This window comes from Haemaphysalis longicornis, unplaced genomic scaffold, assembly GCF_048455015.1.
Source record: "Haemaphysalis longicornis isolate Haplotype H1 unplaced genomic scaffold, Haemaphysalis longicornis Haplotype H1 scaffold_1, whole genome shotgun sequence".
Lineage (NCBI taxonomy): Eukaryota > Metazoa > Arthropoda > Arachnida > Ixodida > Ixodidae > Haemaphysalis > Haemaphysalis longicornis.
Genome location: NW_027526203.1, coordinates 138,790,225 through 138,809,734, shown reverse-complemented (window position 1 = coordinate 138,809,734; position 19,510 = coordinate 138,790,225).

Genomic DNA, 19,510 nt, shown 5'->3' with positions numbered 1-19,510 from the left:
TTCCTCCGTTGCCGTCGTTAACCTTCCCTGAACCGGACCATTTTTCTCGATTTCTTGTGATGGAATCCCTCAATCCAACCCACCCTCTTGCATCTCAGTCAGTCTTCTTGATCGCCAAGTATCTTGAAGCCATAGTAGGAAAATCGTATAAGTGCAAAAAACAAAGGTCTGGTGAACTCCTCATCGAAATAAATGACAAGCAGCAGTCCATGAAGCTTCTAGCTCAGACTAGACTGGCTGATCTAGACATCACGGTCACACCCCATCGGAGCCTCAACAGCTCCCAGGGTGTGATATCCGAGACAGATCTTTTGAACGAAACGGATGCGGATCTCCTTGCCGGCTTGAAGGATCAGGGCGTCACTGCCGTGAGACGCATCACTATCCGCAGAGACGACAAGGAGATTCCCACCAAGCACATTATCTTGACTTTCGACCGCGCAGTTCTTCCACAACACATCAATGCAGGTTTTATCCGTTGCTCCATCCGTCCGTACATCCCGAATCCGCGGCGCTGTTTTAAGTGCCAGCGGTTCGGGCACGGTACAACCTCTTGTCGTGGCCGAACGACGTGTGCGAAATGCGCGGCGCACGATCATCCGACTGACAACTGTCCATCCGAAACCCTCACTTGTGTGAACTGCGGCGGTCCGCATGCAGCGTACTCCCGCAAGTGCGAAAAATTTCAATTGGAAAAAAAGATAATTAACATCAAGGTCACGGAGAACATCACCTTCCCAGAGGCGCGAAGGAGGTTCGCCTCTTTCCCCCTGGGGAGGTACGCCGACGCAGCTCGCCGGGGGGCGGAGCGGCGTCTGGTTTCCACAGGGACCCAGTTCAGCGAGTCTGACCTGGTCCCTCCCCCGCCCCCCCCTGGGTTGCCTCAGGCAGCCCAACCCGCCACCACGCCGCTTGCTAAGGCAGCAGCGGTTGTGGTGCAAACGTCTTCCGTCGGGACCGGTGCCGCTCCTGCCTCTGTCTCCCCGTCCTCCAGTGCGTTGGAGGGTACCGAGGTGATGGACACCACGGGCCCTGCACCGGTTCCCACCGCACCGCCCGTGCCACCTCTGGCGCTCCGGACGCCCTCGGCGGTGGCGGCTCAAACGAAGGGCTCCCGAGGGGGGGCCAAGTCCGGGGGGCCCGGTCCGTCGGGCACCCCTCGGACATCCGACGACGATATGGATGTCGGGCCGTTCCTGCCTGCAACGCAGCGCAAGGAACGCGTCCCGACGCCAAAGCCTCCCGACAAGCCTAAAAAGGCGAGAGTCACAGCCCCGAAAGACGACACATAAACAAACACACACACTCCAGTAGCTCTCACACTAAATAATGGGAAGAGAAAACATAATTCAATGGAACTGTAGAGGCCTTCTTAAAAATCTTGACGATGTATACGAAATACTGCATGCTAATCAGCCAAGTGTAATGTGTGTTCAGGAAACACATTTGAATTCCAAGCACACAAATTTCTTGAATAGTTACATGGTCTTCAGAAAGGACAGGGATGGCTGCACACACTCCTCTGGCGGTGTGGCCATAATCGTCCGGAAATCCTTAGCATGCCACCCTGTCACTTTAAACACTATCCTTGAGGCTGTAGCAATACGCTTAATATTTAATAGGTTGATAACGGTTCTCCATATACATTCTTCCTGATGTTCCACTTTCGAGCTCTGACGTTGAGGCGCTGGTTGACCAGCTGCCCGAACCGTACATTCTAACAGGCGACCTTAATGCTCACAATTCTCTTTGGGGTTCTTCTCGTACGGATGCCCGGGGTCGCCTGATAGAGAGGTTTCTTACATCCTCTGGAGCATGCCTTTTCAACAATAAACAGCCTACATATCATAACATAGGACACAACACATACTCATGTCTTGACTTGGCTATTGGCTCCGCAGTTCTCTTTCCTCTTCTCGAGTGGGGTGTGGGAACTGACCCATATGGCAGTGACCACTTCCCCACCTCACTTACATACATAGGTAAAGGCCCATGCAGTCCATCTTCCCATAATCGGTTCAATGAAACACGAGCTAACTGGAATACATTTACAGAGACATCCAAACTACACCACACATCCATAGGACACCTACACGTTGAAGAATCTACCCAACTCCTCACGGCGCACATCCTCGACGCCGCCGAAAAGTCCATTCCCCACGCCTCTGGTGCCCCGCGCAACCAGCGGAGGCCGTGGTGGAATGAGGACTGTAGGCGGGCGCGAGAGGCCCAGAACAAGGCGTGGGGTGTCCTTCGTCGGTACCCCACGTCGGGAAACCTCCTCTTGTTCAAACGGGCCAAGGCGTTAGGAAAACGTGTGCGCCGTGGGGCAAAACGAGAGAGTTGGCGTACATTCATTACATCAATAAACTCCTACACAGACACAAGGAAAGTATGGACACGAATACGTAAACTCAAGGGACAACAAACACACAGCCTGCCTCTGGTCAGCACTACAGGGGACACACTCGAAGACCAGGCTGACACACTCGCACAACACTTCCAACACGTGTCCAGTTCAGCACACTACACAAACACTTTCCTGAAACATAAAGCCTGTTGTGAAAAGAAGTCCCTACGCGACAGCAACAAATCACAGACTTCTTACAACTCCCTGTTTTCACTACATGAGCTGAGGGCTGCTCTAAGCACGTGTAAACCCTCAGCTCCAGGCCCAGACAACATCACATACACAATGATACAACACCTGCACGCAGACACTCTTTTAACACTCTTACACCTATATAACAAGATTTGGTTTTCGGGGCACATTCCAAACTCTTGGAAGGAGGCTATAGTTGTAGCTTTCCTGAAGGAGGGAAAGGACCCGTCGTCCCCCTCAAGCTACCGTCCTATAGCCCTGACGAGCTGCCTGTGCAAGCTCTTCGAGAAGATGGTAAATCGCAGGCTCATGTACTTCCTTGAGTACAACGGTCTTCTCGAGAGCTGCCAGGCAGGCTTTAGGGTGGGGCGATCGACGAACGATCAGCTGGTAGCTCTTGACTCGTACATCAAGGATGCCTTCGCGCATAAGCAGTATTGTTTAGCTGTCTTCTTCGACCTTGAAAAGGCATACGACACCACTTGGCGTTATGGGATCCTTAGGGACCTCAAGTCATTCGGTGTATCGGGTAACATGTTAAACACTCTTGTTAGTTACTTGTCAGACAGAACGTTTCGAGTAAGAGTTGGTTGTGCACTCTCAAACGTTTATGTGCAAGAAAATGGCGTGCCACAGGGTGGCGTGTTGAGCTGCACTCTCTTCATAGTAAAAATGAACTCTCTTGGTAAGGCACTGCCACCTACAATCTCTTATTCCATGTATGTAGATGACGTGCAGATATCCTATAAATCATGCAATATGTCAATCTGCGAACGTCAAGTCCAGCTCGGCGTCAAGAAACTTGCCGGCTGGGCTGACAAGAATGGCTTTAAATTAAATCCTGTAAAAAGCTCCTGCGTTGTGTTCTCCAGGAAGCGCGGGGTCCATACGGACCCAGACATTACTCTTAATGGCGTGTCGCTTCCTGTGAACAAGGAGCACAAGTTCTTAGGTGTTGTGTTTGACCAGAAACTCACATTCATTCCACACATCAAGGAACTTAAACATAAATGTCTGAAAACAATGAATATACTTAAGGTTCTCTCCCATCAATCTTATGGTTCCGACAAAGAACTCCTACTACGGCTCTATACTGCTTTGGTTGGGTCTCGTTTAGACTATGGCAGTGTGGTATATGGGTCGGCGACTAAAACAGCGTTGCGAATGCTTGACCCAGTGCTACACTTGGGGCTTCGTCTCGCCTCGGGTGCTTTTCGCACTAGCCCTGTCGAGAGTCTGTATGTCGAATGTAATAAGTGGAGCCTTGAGAACCAACGAACATACATGGACTTGCTTTATGCTTTTAAAATTTCATCGCTGAATAATCATCCTTTTTATCCTGTCTTTAATGATACATCAACATCTCTGCTCTTTGTAAATCGCCCATCCGTTCCTCTGCCCTTTTCACTTAGAGTGAGAGAGCGAGCCTCGGATCTCAGTGCTTCGTTTTTAGACGTGTACAGGTCATCCTTTTCTAACAGTTTACCGCCTTGGCAAGTTCGCCCTGTGTCGTGCGACCTTTCTTTTATGAGACTTGACAACAATCGTGTACCACGAGCTGCAATACTGCAGCACTTTCTGTCTTTGCAGTTTAAATACACATGTGCAGAATTTTATAGTGACGCTTCTAAAACCTCCAGTATGGTGTCATGCGCTGCTCATGGTCCTAATTTCAATGCAGCCAGAACCATGAGCGTGCACACATCAATTTTTTCAGCGGAAGCGTATGGAATTTTACTGATTGTACGACACATCCTTGAAAATCACATTCCCAATTCCATCATATATACAGATTCTTTGAGTGTTGTTCGCACACTGTCATCGCACAAGCCCCCCAGAAACCACATAGTTAATCTTGTATTCTGCACTATCATGTCCGTGTATGCACAAAAGCATGAGGTGGCCCTCTGCTGGGTCCCAGGACACGCAGGGATCTCTGGGAACGAGTTGGCAGACGAGAGGGCCGGTGCGGCTGCACTCAGGAACACTGTGGACATTACAACGGTACCCTACACAGACCTCAAGCCGCACATAAGACAACACCTGCGCAGAACATGGCAAACACACTGGGACGAACAGACAGACAACAAACTACATGTAATAAAGCCACACTTGGGACGGTACACAACTGACTCACACAACAGACACACGGAGGTCGCCTTGGGTAGGCTGCGGATAGGGCACACCCATGCGACGCACTCGTATCTGCTGACGGGATCTTCTAGACCCCAGTGCGGCAGGTGCGGAGAGGCCCTATCCGTAGTGCACATACTAATCACATGCAAGGCACTTCACACAACACGACACAAACACTTCAGAGAACTCTACAGACAACATATTCCCCTACATCCATCGTTTTTCCTAGGTGATGATGCCATTGTTTCCGTGAAACGTGTGTTTGAGTATTTGTCCGACGTCAAGTTTTTAAACCTCATCTCCTATCACGCATAATCATATCTGGCCCTATACACCAGCCATCACCATTGCCGTTAATTGATTTTATTGTTATTTTGGCTCTAGTAGCCTATATTTTATTTTAGATACTTTTGTTTGGCGCTCTTTGCCCCAGCTGGCCTTGCGCCAAAAAACTCTAACGATCATCATCATCAGTGTGTTCTCTTTACATTCCACCGGACTATCGTCTATCCAGCGTCAAATTTGAAAACCTCACCAATGAGCTACCTGAACCCTACCTAATTATTGGGGATTTTAATGCCCACAACCCTCTCTGGGGATCTGCGCGAGCTTATACGCTAGGGCGGCTAACTGAAATGTTCATCACATCATCGGGCAGTTGCATTTTTAATAAGAAACATCCAACATACTACAACACGGCCCACAACACATATTCTGCTATAGGCTCTGGGTGGGCAGTAAAATTGGCTCCGCAATTTTACTGCCCACCTGTGAGTGGAATGTAATTAACAACCCCTATGGCAGCGACCATTTCCCCGTGAAACTACTCGCTGTAAGAAATAACTCCCAAGACACCGATTCGCCTCGAACTGTTAAACAACATGCAGCTGATTGGAAAACATGTGCTGGGGAATGTGCTGGGACTCCCGCACAAACCAAAGGGCATGCGTACGAAATCGTACAGCCCCCGATGGCAAGTGAACGCAGTCTTGCATTCATCGCCGGGAGGCATCTCGACCTGAAGAACTTTCCAGACTAACCCCTTCACTAATAAGTCATTTAGATGTTTAAGCTGCCAGCTCACTTATTACGGCCCATATTTTTGACTTTGCTCAACAGAGCATTCCAGAGACCACTCCTAAAACCCTCCCCAGCCCTAGACCATGGTGGAATGAGGAGTGCAAGCGTTCACGTTCCGAACAGAATAAAGCATGGGCACTCTTGCGCCGCTATTCTACGGCAGACAACCTGCTTAAGTTTAAACGGGCAAAAGCCAACGGAAAGCGGACACGGCGCTTAGCAAAAAACGAAAGTTGGACAAGGTTTATATCGTCTATAAACTCGCAAAGTATGGACTAGGATAAAGAAACTAAAAGGCTACAAGACCAACCCTACTCCCCTTGTAAATAGTGTGGGTAACACAATAAAAGACCAAGCAGATGCTCTCGGCAAACCTTTTGAACACGTATTCAGTTCCTCTCATTACACACAAACAATTTTACAGCACAAGAAAGCAGCTGCGCGCCAGCCCCTTTGTGTGAACCAATGCTCAAATGAAGGATTCAATGCACCATTTACGATGCCCGAACTAATTACTGCATTGTCCACATGTGGTAAGTCAGCCCCTGGAGCTGACAGAATCAGCTATGAGATGATCAGGCACTTACACATTGACACACTTTACACAATGCTCTCTCTCTTTAACAAAATATCACAGAAAGGCCGCTTTCCGAAAGCATGGAAAGAGGCAATCATTGTACCTCTTCTAAAAGAGGGGAAAGAACCATCCTTTGCTGCTAGTTACAGGCCTATTGCCCTGACCAGCTGTTTGTGTAAGCTCATGGAAAAAATGATAAACGGACGACTTTTTTTGCTTTTTCGAGTTTCATGGTGTTCTAGACGAAAATCAGGCAGGGTTTAGGTCTGGGAGATCAACTACAGATAATCTGGTTGCATTTGAATCGTATGTTAAAGGCGCTTTTGTGCATAAACAGTACTGCTTCTCTGTATTCTTTGATGTGGAGAAAGCCTACGATAGAACGTGGCGATATGGAATTCTATTTGATTTGCAGTCGTTTGGCCTTAGTGGCAATATACTCAATGTTATTCAAGACTATTTGTCTGATCGCACATTTCGTGTCCGTTTGGGGACTGCCCTGTCTAGAACATTTGTTTAGGAAAATGGCGTACCCCAGGGAGGAGTGCTGAGCTGTGCACTGTTCATTGTTAAAATGAGTTCTCTTAAAACTGTGCTGCCTCGGACTGTTTCACACTCTGCCTACGTTGACGATATCCAAGTTAGCTTTAAATCCTGTAATCTGTCGATATGTGAACGTCAAATCCAATTAAGTGTCAACAGGCTGGTTACATAGGCTGAAAGAAATGGTTTTAAGTTTAACGCTGATAAAAGGGCTGTTGTTGTCTTTTATTTATTTATTTATTTATTTATTTATATACCTTAAGGGCCTCTAGGGCATTACATAAGGGGGGATTATACAGTAATCAGTGACAACAGCAATTTTTTAGCAAGAAAAGAAGAAGACAAGAAAACATGCGCAGGATACACAGTCGGTCAACCAAAATAAGCAAAAAAAGAACACAGCAAGGTTTTCACAGGCGAGCACATTGAAAAAGCTGCACGACACGTTATACAGCAGCAAAAAAAGTGGCAATGACTATGATTGTGGATCACATTCAAGGAACGAAAATAATGCAGACTGGAAAGATGATTGCTGCGCATGCGTTACAATGCTGGCAGGCAGAGCATTCCACTCGGTTATCGATAATACCAGGGGTGAGTATTGGTGCTTTTTTGTGCGAGAAAATATAGGTTCAATTTTATGATCATGGTCAACGCGTGCGGAAATGTACAAAGCAGGGTGAATAAACGTACGGCGGAACGGCGAATCACTATAATATAATTTGTGGAAGAAAGATAAGCGGAAATATTTTCTGCGCATGGCAAGAGGTGGGAGATTTAAGTTTTTCTTTATGAATGACACACTTTCATAGCGGGAATAACATGACAAAATAAATCGCGCGGCTTTGTTTTGAACAGATTCGAGCGTATCAGTAAGGATTGCTGTGTGGGGGTGCCATACTATGGAAGCATATTCTAGGGTTGGCCGGATTACAGTATTGTATGCGTGAAGTTTGGTGTCCTTGTTTGCAAGTTTCAGGCGGCGCTTAAGAAGACCAAGTTTCCGTAATGCTTTCGCGGTAATGTATTCTACGTGTTTAGACCAGGTTAGATCAAAGTGGAATAAAATACCTAGATATTTGATAGATGGAACTGTTTGAATTACTAAGTTGTTTAGGACATACTCATTGGGCGAAGGATATGCAACAGATGAAAAGCGTACGTGTTTGGTTTTGTTTACATTTATTTCCATTTGCCATAAACGGCACCATTCTGATAATTTTCTCAAGTCGGACTGCAAGATGTTTACGTCGTGTGGTTCGGTGATTTCCTTGTAAATTACGCAATCGTCAGCAAAGAGACGCAGGGAAGAGTTAATGTTGGATCCAATATCATTAATATAGACAAGAAACAATAGAGGGCCTAGTACGGAACCCTGGGGCACTCCGGACTTGACGGGTCTGGGTCTAGAGATAACGTTGTTAAGTTTAACTGACTGAACCCTGTTAGTAAGAAAACCGCTTATCCACTGGGTCGTTTTATCGTCTAGCTGTAGATTACAGATTTTAGTCATCAACCTTTGGTGTTGCACGCGGTCAAATGCTTTAGAGAAATCTATAAAAATTGCGTCAATGTAGCGGGAGTTATTCAGAGAATTATTAAGGTCAGTTACCAATTCGAAGAGCTGAGTTTCGCAAGATCGGTTATTGCGGAAGCCATGTTGGTTATCTATTAGCAAGTTATTTTTATTGAGGTGTGATACGATGTGCGTAAACAGAATATGCTCGAGTATTTTGCACGGAATGGAAGTAAGAGAGATTGGCCGGTAATTATTAGCACATGATTTTAAGCCAGATTTGAATATAGGTACCACTAACGCTGACTTCCAATCATCTGGGACGCAACCTGTGTCCAGTGACTGCTGAAATATTAGTTTCAATAGGTACGATGATTTTTGAGCGGTTAATTTCAGAAGTTTGGAGCTAATGCCATCAGGCCCTGGACTCGTCTTGTACTCGAGTCGCTCAATGGCACGTGCTACGCCATTTTCGGTGATTACTATTGGAAGAAAGGTATCATGAATGACGGTCTCTGGTAGGTCTTGCGAATCTAATGGAAGCTCATTTGAAAATACCGATGCAAACTGATCGCTGAATATTTCCGCGGTTTCCTCAGCCGACGGAGAATCACCATGCTCACCGTCTAGCAAGGTCGGGGAATCAGTGTTTCTAGGGTTTACGACTAGCCAGAATTTTTTAGGGTCAGTTTTCAGGAGGTTAGGCAGTGTGCAATTGAAAAATTTATGTTTGGCTTCTTTAATGATGGCTTCGGTTTTCCTTGATACATCCTTATAGTTATCCCAGTCTACTGTCGATTTTGTCCGTGACGCCTTCCTAAATGCTCGCTTCTTTTTATTAAGACTTCTTTTCACATCCTGTGTGAACCACGGATCGTTTTTCGTTGATCTAATAGTCATATTTGGTACACAACTACCTTCGATTTGTTTCAACATGTCACGGAATTTAATCCAGTTTTCATTTGCAGTGCAATTTTCAAAACTGGCTTCGAAATGGGGTGTAAACTCTTCCAGCAAACGATTCATTTTCTCGACATTTGTGCGTGCGTAATTGAGTATGTGCTTGGCAGTTATGGTTTTATCGGGCAGTGGGATAGATAAGGAGCAATGTACGGCGCGGTGATCACTGATTTCCTCCAGGACATGAGTAACTGCATTATCGGGTTGATTAGTGAGTATGAGGTCCAAAATGTTATTTCCGCGCGTTGGTTCTGCCACGAGCTGTGACAAGTTTTGCACATGTGTTAGGTTTATAAAGTTAAGGCTTTCTTGACGACGGCTGGCACAGCTAACCGTGGAAGAGGACCAGTCTATGTCGGGGTAGTTGAAATCCCCACCAAGAATGGCAACAGAGTTTGGGTGCTTGTTTAAGACGTGATCGAGAGAATCGCTGAAGTGTTCAATGAACTCTGGGCCACTATCGGGTGGTCTGTAGCACACGCCTATGACGCACGGTACATGCCCCAAGCGTGCCGCAACCCCTAGGATACGCGGGGTTGCGGGGTTCTAGGATACGCGGCGTACAACCTCTTCCTTGTATCACGTTAGGAGGTCAGCCCATACCAGTGGAAAAGGAACACAGGTTTCTAGGTATTTTGCTCGACCACAAGCTCACATTCATACCACACATTAAATTACTAAAAGTGACATGCCTGAAAACAATGAACATTTTAAAGGTACTATCTCATCAGTCCTGGGGTACGGATACAATAGGTCTGCTAGCACTTCTTAATAGTGTTGTTAGGTCAAGAATAGACTACGCCTCCCCGCAGGGGGCACCTTGTGTACTCAAGGTGTTTTGGTGAGTAGCGCCACCACGGTCCCGAGCTCCGCAGGGGTGTCTACTGCCGTAGGCACTTGGTGACTTGCAACACCACGGACCCGAGCACATGTGGGTTGGACCCACCCACGCCCCGGCTGTGCGTGGCTGAGCCGTGTCCGGGGAAAAGGGAATCCTGGTGGCTGAGCCAAAGCCGGGGTTGTTTTGGACCTTCATGGCCCCCCGGTAGAGGCAACACACCACTTTGGCCCCTGCTTCTCGCAGACGGTGCCCCCGGTCTGACCCGCCCGGGGGGAACCAGCCAGTCGCCTTTTCCTGCCTCCCTCTCAGCTCTTTCACCTTCCTGTCTTCTTTTCTACCCCTATCCTGTCATCTCTTCTTTTCCTCATTTCCACACATTTCCAGGCGGCGAGGGTTAACCCTGGGTAAGGAATCAACCTTGAGGACTTAAACAGGGTTATAGCAGCTATGTATGGCTAACGCGCATCTAGCGCGTTCCCAGGTTGGGCTCGGTGGTGGGCGGTCAGCATAGCTGCTGAATTGATTTCACTTGTTATGGCGACAAGATTTTCTGCATCCCTTCAGGAAGGGCTGTCCTTAAGGAAGGGAAGGACCCTTCCTCTCCTGCCAGTTATCGCCCCATTGCCCTGACAAGCTGCCTGTGTAAGCTCTTCGAGAAGATGATAAACAGGAGACTTGTGTACTTCTTAGAGTACAATGGTCTTCTTGAGAGCTGCCAGGCGGGCTTCAGGGCGGGGCGATCTACCAGCGATCAACTCGTTGCGTTAGAGTCTTATATCAAAGATGCTTTCCTCCACAAGCAGTACTGCATGACGGTCTTCTTTGATCTTGAAAAGGCGTACGATACTGCTTGCCGGTACGGCATCCTCAGCGATTTGAAGTCCTTTGGAATGTCGGGTAACATGGTGAATACGCTTGTTAGTTACCTGTCTGAAAGAACGTTTCGTGTGCAAGTTGGAACTGCACTTTCTAGGGTTCATGTGCAGGAAAACGGTGTACCGCAAGGTGGAGTTTTAAGTTGCACTTTGTTTATTGTGAAAATGAATTCTCTTCGGAAGGCATTGCCACCGTCGATTTCATGTTCAATTTATGTAGACGACGTACAATTATCTTTTAAGTCTTGTAACTTGTCTGTCTGCGAGCGCCAAGTGCAGCTTGGTGTGAACAAGCTAGCCGGCTGGGCAGATAGCAATGGTTTTAAATTTAATCCAGGAAAGTGCGCTTGTGTTCTGTTTTCTAAGAGGCGTGGCATTCGGCCGGATCCAGACATTCGACTCCACGGGGCCTCTATTCCTGTAAAAAAGGAACACAAGTTTTTAGGTATAATCTTTGACGAAAAGCTCACATTCAACCCCCACATAAAACAACTAAAACATAAATGCTTAAAAACAATGAATATCCTGAAGGTTCTGTCGCACATCTCTTTTGGTGCTGACAAACAACTTCTTTTACGTGTTTTTACCAGCTTGATAGGCTCACGACTGGACTATGGTAGCGTTGTTTATGGGTCAGCCACTAAAACATCCCTCAGAATGCTGGACCCTGTGCTTCATCTAGGGCTCCGCTTGTCATGTGGTGCCTTTCGGACTAGTCCAGTCGAAAGTCTGTATGTAGAGGGCAACAAATGGAGCCTAGAACGTCAGCGAACCTACACAGACTTGCTTTATGCTTTTAAAATCTCATCAATGCCTCACCATCCTTTTACATCAGTTTTTTATGACACATCCTTATCTCAACTTCTTACTAATCGTCCATCAGTCTCTGCTCCCTTCGCTTTCAGAGTAAGAGAAGAAGCGTCGCAACTTGATGTCATGTTCTCAGACACCATCAAAACCTCCGCTACTGAGCTTCTAGTACCGTGGCAGCTTCGCTCGATATCTTGCGATGTATCTTTTATAAGTGTCGAGAAAAACAGTGTGCCTAGAAGCGCGATCGTGCAACATTTCTTGTCCCTGCAGCACAAATATAAGTGTGCTGAATTTTACACGGATGCTTCAAAAACTGCCACAACTGTTTCCTGTGCTGCGCATGGTGGCACCTTTAATGTCTGTAGAACTATGAATAGAAATACAAGTATCTTTACGGCAGAGGCCTATGGCATACTTCTTGTAGTTCAACATATTGTTCTAAGTCGAATTCCGAAATCTGTAATTTATACTGATTCTTTAAGTGTTGTGCGTACATTATCCTCACAGAAGTCTAAAAACCATGTGGTCAGTGCTCTCATTAGTACTCTTATGTCTGTGCATGCGTTAAACCTTGAGGTGACCGTGTGCTGGGTGCCAGGGCACTCTGGAATTCCAGGTAATGAGACCGCAGACCGAATGGCGGCCGCTGCTGCCCTTACAACTACCGTTGACATAACAACAGTACCCTACACCGACCTCAAATCACACATCAGACAACACCTTCGCACAACATGGCAAGCACACTGGAATCAACAGACTGACAACAAACTACACATTATAAAGCCACTCTTGGGAGCATACACCACTGATACTCACAACAGACACAACGAAGTTACCCTGGCTCGATTACGGATAGGCCACACGCATGCAACACATTCCCACCTGCTCACGGGATCTCCTAGACCTCTGTGTAGCAGGTGCGGGGAGGACCTATCCGTAGTCCACATACTAATAACATGCAAGGCACTTCACACAACACGACACAAACACTTCAGAGAGATCTACAGACAACATATCGCACTACATCCATCGCTGTTTCTAGGGGACGATGCCAGTGTTTCTATGAAACGTGTTTTTGAATATTTGTCAGATGTTAAGTTTTTAAACCTTATCTCATATCACGCATAATCAAATCTGGCCCTATACACCAGCCATCACCATTACTTTGAATTGATTTTACTATGTCCGATTTACATGTTTTTATACCTACCTTTTTGTGGTAATCACCTCGCTTCATTATATAACTTCTTTTCTGGCGCTCTTTGCCCTCGTTGGCCTTGCGCCATGAAACACCAACCATCATCATCAATTGATTTCACTTGTTATGGCAACAAATTTTCTGCATCCCATGATCGTCCTCCAAAACGGGGACGCAACGAAGCAGTCCAGCAGTTTTTCACTCATAAAAAGTCAGAAAATTTCTTAAAGTTCCACGTCATGCACTGTGAAAAAGAAGGCTTGTCAATGAGACGTCTGTCACCATTCTTGGTAGCCAAAGTTCTAACGAATGAGCTAGGCGGCGGTTATAAAGTAAGCAAGTTGGGAAGCGGTGACCTTCTCCTAGAAGTACAAGATGCAGCTCAGTGTGCCAAGTTGACGAAAATAACCACTGTTGGCGACAATCCTGTGAGCATCAGTCCCCACCGATCCATGAACACTACCAGAGGTGTTATCTCTGATGAAGACTTTCTGAACTTGTCTGAGCAAGAACTTCTGGAAGGGTTCGAGGGCCAGAATGTTGTGAATGTTCAACGAATCAAAATACGTAGAGATGGGAAGGAAATTTCGACCAAGCATGTAATCCTCACATTCTCGACCAGTGTACTGCCCGAGTCTGTCGAGGCAGGCTACGTTAAAATCCCTGTGCGTTTGTATATTCCAAACCCCCGTCGTTGCTATAAATGCCAAAGATTTGGCCATGGTTCACTGAGCTGCCGAGGCAAGGCGGCATGTCCAAAGTGTAGCCTCCCCGACCACTCGTCTGACACCTGTGAAGCTCCACTCCACTGTGTAAACTGCATGGGAGAGCACGCCGCGTACTCGCGCTTGTGCCCGCAATGGAAGAAAGAAAAAGAAATAATTGCTCTGAAGTATAAGGAAAACATTACCTTTAGGGAAGCACGACAGAGACTGTTCCTGACACACACTAGCTTTGCCGATGTAGCGCGACGGGGGCGGCGCTACACTCGGTTCGAGTTCCCCTTGGAACCCTCCCAGTGAGGCCCCAAGGGACACCTCAAGCCCCCTCAGTGCCGGTGGCTAAGGCCACTGCACATGCCACAAAAGAAGCGTCAAGGGCTGCCCCAGCACCCCTTGATGCCAACGCTACGCCCCTTGCTGGCACTGCAGTGCATGTCCCTGCTGAGAGGCAGGCTGCCGCAACCAGCCAGCCTAACCCTGCTGACGAGGCTTCGCAAGAAGCCATGGACACAACGACAAGCCCTCCGTTGCGTGGTACGCCGATAGGGCGCGGCACGTCGCTCGACCGTTCAAAGCAAAAGACACCTAGGGTCACGGCTCCTGGGAAGGTGTCTTAGCCTGGGAGGGTGACAGCATGGCACTTCCTTAATCCTTGTTCAGCATAAGCTGATGGTAACTGATAATGTAGTCCAATGGAACTGCAGAGGCCTCCTGAAAAACTTGGACGATATCTATGAATTGCTGTCACAACACCAAATAAGTATTATGTGTCTGCAGGAGACACACTTGAGGACGAACGAAACTAACTTCTTAAAGAACTACTCTGTATTTAGGAAAGACAGGGCTGGCTGCATGCATCCCTCTGGAGGAGTTGCGATTATCGTGCAAAAATCAGTGGCATGCCAGTTCTTACCGCTACAGACCAGTTTAGAGGCTGTAGCCATACGAGCCATTATCTTTAATAAACTGGTAACAGTATGCTCACTGTACATACCTCCAGACCACGGGCTCTCCAGTATGGAGTTTGAAACATTAGTTGAAAAAGGAGAATTGTAAGAAGTGTGCGACTTCTTGCTATCACGCAGGGACTTCTTTTCCGCAGACGTTTTGTGCTTCATGAAAGTGTTTGTGTAGTGTGATGAGCTGGACACGTGTTCGAAGTGTTGTGCAAGTGTGTTGGCCTGGTCTTCGAGTGTGTCCCCTGTTGTGCTAACCAGGGGCAGGCTGTTTTTTTGTTGTCCTTTCAGCTTGCGTATTCGTGTCCAGACTATGTGTGTATCAGTATATGAGTTGATGGAGGTGAGGAAGGTGCGCCAACAGTCCCTTTTCGCCTCACGACGCACTCGCTTCCCTAAAGCCTTTGCCCGTTTAAAAGAAATGAGGTTATCTGACGTGGGGTACCGGCGAAGGACACCCCACGCCTTGTTCTGGGCCTCTCGCGCCCGCCTGCAGTCCTCGTTCCACCAGGGCCTCCTTGGGCTGCGGGACCCACTGGAGGCCTGGGGAATGGACTTTTCGGCGGCGTCGAGGATGTGTGCCGTGACGAGTTGGGCGGCTTCCTCCACGTGTAGGTGTTTTATGGTTGTGTGGTGTAGTTTAGATGTTTCTGTGAATGTACTCCAGTTTGCTTTGAATTCATTAAACCTGTTATGGGAAGATGGACTGCTCGGGCCTATACCTATATACGTTAATGAAGTGGGGAAATGGTCACTACCATATGGGTCCGTGCCCACACCCCACTCAAGACATGGAAAGAGAACTGCGGAACCAATAGCCAAGTCAAGATGAGAGTATGTATTGTGTCCTAAGTTATGGTATGTGGGCTGTTTTTTGTTGAAAAGGCATGCTCCGGAGGATGTAAGAAACTTCTCTATCAGGCGACCTCGGGCATCCGTTCTGGAGGAGCCCCAAAGAGAGTTGTGCGCATTAAGGTCGCCTGTTAGTATGTATGGTTCGGGCAGCTGGTCAACCAGCGCCTCGAAATCAGAGCTCAGAAGTGCAAAATCAGGACGAATGTAAATGGAGCATACCGTTATTAACCTATTAAATATTATCGTAAGGATTGCTACAGCCTCAAGGACAGTGTTCAGAGTGACAGGGTGGCAGGCTAAGGATTTCCGGGCGACAATTGCCACACCTCCTGAAGAGTGTGTGCAGCCAACCCTGTCCTTTCTGAAAACCATGTACCTATTTAAGAAATTTGTTTGTTTAGAATTGAGGTGGGTTTCCTGGAGACACATGACACTTGGCTGACTGGCATGCAGAATTTCATACACATCGTAAAGATTTTTAAGGAGGCCTCTGCAGTTCCATTGGATGATGTTTTCTGTTCCTATTATTTAAGTTTAAGAATAACTGGAGTGTGTGTGTGTGTTTGTTCATGTGTCGTCTTTCGGGGCTGTTATTCTAGGATTTTTAGGCTTTTCTGTCTGCTTGGACATCGGAGGCCGCTCCTTGCGCTGCGTAGCAGGCAGGAACGGCGTGACATCCATCTCCTCGTCGGATGCCAGAAGGGTGCCCGGCGGACCAGGCCCCCCGGACTTGGCCCCCTTTCGGGACCCCTTTGTTTGAGCTGCCACCGCCGAGGGCGTCCGGGGCACCAGAGGTGGCACGGGAGGGGCGGTGGCGGCGGGAGCCGATGCGGGGCCCCCGGTGTCCATCCGGTCGGCAACCTCCAACGCACTGGAGGACGGGGAGGCAGTGGCGGGAGCCGCACCGGTTCCCACAGAAGAGGTTTTCACCACAACCGCTGCTGCCTCAGCAAGCGGCGTGGCAACGGATTGGGCTGCCTGAGGCACCCCAGGGGGGGGCGGAGGAGGGACCAGGTCAGACTCGCTGAACTGGGTCCCTGTGGACACCAGACGCCGCTCCGCCCCCCGGCGAGCCGCGTCGGCGTACCTCCCCAGGGGGAAAGAGGCGAACCTCTTTCGCGCCTCTGGGAAGGTGATGTTCTCCGTGACCTTGATGTTAATTATCTTTTTTTCCATTTGGAATTTTTCACACTTGCGGGAGTACGCTGCATGCGGCCCCCCGCAGTTTACACAAGTGAGAGTTTCGGATGGGCAGTTCTCGTTCGGATGATCGTGCGCCGCGCATTTTGCACACGTCGTTCGGCCACGGCAAGAGTTCGTACCGTGCCCGAACCTCTGGCACTTAAAACAGCGCCGCGGGTTCGGGATGTAGGGACGGATGGAGCAACGGATAAAACCTGCGTTTATGTATTGTGGAAGAACTGCGCGGTCGAAAGTCAAGATAATGTGTTTGGTCGGAATCTCCCTGTCGTCTCTGCGGATAGTGATGCGTCTCACGGCAGTGACGCCCTGATCCTTCAAGCCGGCAAGGAGATCCGCATCCGTTTCGTTCAGGAGGTCTGTCTCGGATATCACACCCTGCGAGCTGTTGAGGCTCCGATGGGGTGTGACCCGGATGTGACCTTCTTACAATTGTCCTTTTTCAATTCATGAGCTGAAGGTTGCTCTGAGCACGTGTAAGCCTTCAGCTCCAGGTGCAGACAAAATCACATACACCATGATACAACACCTACACCCAAACACTCTTGAAACACTCCTACATCTATACAACAACATATGGCTTTCGGGGCACATTCCTCGCTCTTGGAGGGAGGCCATAGTAGTGGCTTTCCTGAAGGAAGGAAAGGACCCTTCCTCTCCTGCTAGCTATCGGCCCATCGCCCTTACAAGCTGCCTTTGCAAGCTCTTCGAGAAGATGATAAACAGGAGACTTGTGTACTTCCTTGAGTACAACGGTCTTCTCGAGGGCTGCCAGGCAGGCTTCAGGGCGGGGCGATCTACAAATGACCAACTTGTCGCCCTTGAATCATACATAAAGGACGCTTTCATCCACAAACAGTTTTGCACAACGGTATTTTTTGACCTTGAGAAGGCCTATGACACCGCTTGGCGTTACGGGATCCTAAGTGACCTAAAGTCTTTCAGTGTTTCGGGCCATATGCTCAACACCCTTGCTAGTTATTTGTCCGAAAGAACGTTTCGCGTGAGAGTAGGTAGCGCACTCTCAAGAGTTCATGTGCAAGAAAACGGCGTTCCGCAAGGTGGAGTGCTAAGCTGCACTCTGTTCATAGTTAAAATGAACTCCCTTGGGAAGGCATTGCCACCTACAATTTCTTATTCAATGTATGTAGACGACATCCAGCTATCTTTTAAATCATGTAATATGTCCGTCTGTGGGCGTCAAGTCCAGCTCGGTGTCAAAAAACTTGCCAGCTGGGCAGACAAGAACGGTTTTAAAGTTAACCCAGAAAAAAGCACCTGTGTTGTCTTTTCCAGGAGGCGTGGGATCCATCTGGACCCAGACATTATCCTTAATGGCGTATCGATTCCTGTGAGGAAGGAACACAAGTTTTTAGGTGTGGTGCTGGATGAAAGGCTTACGTTCATCGCTCACATTAAACAATTGCAACATAAATGTCTAAAGGCTCTCAACATTCTTAAAATCTTGTCCCACCAGTCGTATGGAACGGATAAGCAACTCCTGTTACGTATTTTCACAAGTCTAGTGGGGTCTAGATTGGACTATGGGAGTGTTGTGTATGGGTCAGCCACTAAAACAGCACTTAAAATGCTCGACCCAGTGCTTCACTTGGGGCTTCGCCTCTCTTGTGGCGCATTCCGTACGAGCCCTGTACAGAGTCTTTACGCAGAGTGTGACAAATGGTGCTTATCACACCAGCGAACCTATGTTGACTTGTTATATGCCTCTAAAATTTCATCAATGGACAACCATCCTTTTAAACCGGTTTTTAATGATACATCCACATCAAAACTCTTTTTAAATCGCCCGTCCATTCCTGTTCCCTTCTCGCTCAGAGTAAGGGACGAGGTCACTATTCATGAGGTCTCCTTTGTAGACACATTCAAGTCATCTATCACTGATCTTGTAGCACCATGGCATCTTCGTCCTGTTGCATGTGACTTGTCTTTCTTAAAATACAATAAGAACAGGACACCGAAAAGTGGGATTCTGCAGCATTTCATGTATGTGCAGGATAAATACAAGGCTGCAGAGTTTTTCAGCGATGCATCGAAAACGTTCACTGCAGTGTCTTGTGCGGCGCATGGGCCGAATTTTGAAGCATATAGAACCATGAATGTAAAGACAAGTATTTTTACGGCAGAAGCGTATGGCATTTTTCTTGTTGTAAGTCACATAGTTGAACATCATATTCCTAAATCCATCATCTATACAGATTCACTGAGTGTCGTCCGTACATTGTCATCCGGAGAGTCCTCGAAAAACCATGTAGTTAACCTTGTCTTGAAATCAATTGTGCTGGCATATTCTTCAAACCTTGAGGTGACTGTGTGTTGGGTGCCAGGCCACTCTGGCATCGGCGGAAATGAACTGGCGGATGAAATGGCCGCCAATGCTGCACTCCGAAACACAGTAGACATAATAACACTACCTTACACAGACCTCAAGCCACACATAAGACAACACTTGCGCAGAACATGGCAAACACACTGGAATGAACAGACAGACAACAAACTACATGTAATAAAGCCACACTTGGGACGGTACACATCTGACTCGCACAACAGACACACGGAAGTCGCCTTGGGTGGGCTGCGGATAGGGCACACCCATGCAACCCACTCGTATCTGCTGA